The sequence below is a fragment of the Phocoena phocoena genome, chromosome 3, assembly GCF_963924675.1.
Source record: "Phocoena phocoena chromosome 3, mPhoPho1.1, whole genome shotgun sequence".
In the NCBI taxonomy this organism is placed as follows: domain Eukaryota; kingdom Metazoa; phylum Chordata; class Mammalia; order Artiodactyla; family Phocoenidae; genus Phocoena; species Phocoena phocoena.
Window position 1 is genome coordinate 58,630,797 of NC_089221.1, and position 1,001 is coordinate 58,631,797.

The following is a 1,001-nucleotide window of genomic DNA, read 5'->3' on the forward strand; positions in this document are numbered from 1 at the left end:
GTATCTGGTTTTCTTTCTCTGCTTTCTCCATTGTAGCAGCACTAATTACAGGCAGGGGAAGGTGAACCCTGCATAACTAAATTGGATTATTTTTATTGTTTCCACAGGAACCACACCACGTGGGGAATGTTTGTTCAAGGACTATGCTGCGTTTGTATTCATTTTATTCAGTTGTCCACAAGAGTGATTGAATTTTATGTCCTATAACTTTAATACCATGAAATATGCTTAAGGTACATTGATTTTAAACAGGATATGAATTTCAGAACTCCCGAGCTTCCCACTTCGTCGGGTTCTGTCACGATTTTATTTAGTTGATCTCTGCTCTTGATATCCCATTAAGCTTTTTTAAAATATAAAAGCCTGAAGGCCATTTGCAATCCCCTGCTGTTGGAACTGGGGCCTCAAGCTTTGCTTGGTGGCCATCCCCCTACAGAGGAGTTGAATGCAGTGGTGCTTCTGTTCTATCACACTGCAGGTCCTGGCAGGGAACAGGACAGCAGGCAGTGGAAAATCCTGGTTGGATCTGGGATGCACCCTGTCCTCTCTGGCTGGAGTCAACAGCACCATCGCCTTCAAGGAGGCTGCACCTAACCGTTAATGTGCTGTGACCACGTGGCCTAATGGATAAGGCGTCTGACTTCGGATCAGAAGATTGAGGGTTCGAGTCCCTCCGTGGTTAGGTTCATTTTGATTTAAAAGAAAAGAAAGTCATGGTTTAACCTGAGTTCATGTTCAGGTACCACCACTTAGCAGCTCTATGACCCTGAGGAGTTGCTTATCCTTTTCTGACCCTCCATTGTGTGATATGTACAACGGCAATAAAATTACTACCTCCCTAACAGGGCTGTTGGGCAGATTAGATGAGATAATGCACGTAAATCCCTGAGGGCTGTGCCTGACACATAATAGTGCTTAATAAATATGACATGCTATTCCAAGTAAGGGGGTGGGGTGGGAGTGGAGAAAGAAAGTTCTTCGTAAATGTGTACAGAGTCACT

General features: G+C 44.2%; 1 non-coding gene across 1 annotated transcript; it reads left to right on the forward strand.

The window, feature by feature from the left end:
- The first annotated feature begins 609 nt into the window (after positions 1-609).
- On the forward strand, positions 610-682 carry TRNAR-UCG (transfer RNA arginine (anticodon UCG)). Its single transcript has one exon. It is a non-coding gene; the product is annotated as a tRNA-Arg (tRNA).
- Positions 683-1,001: the final 319 nt, after the last annotated feature.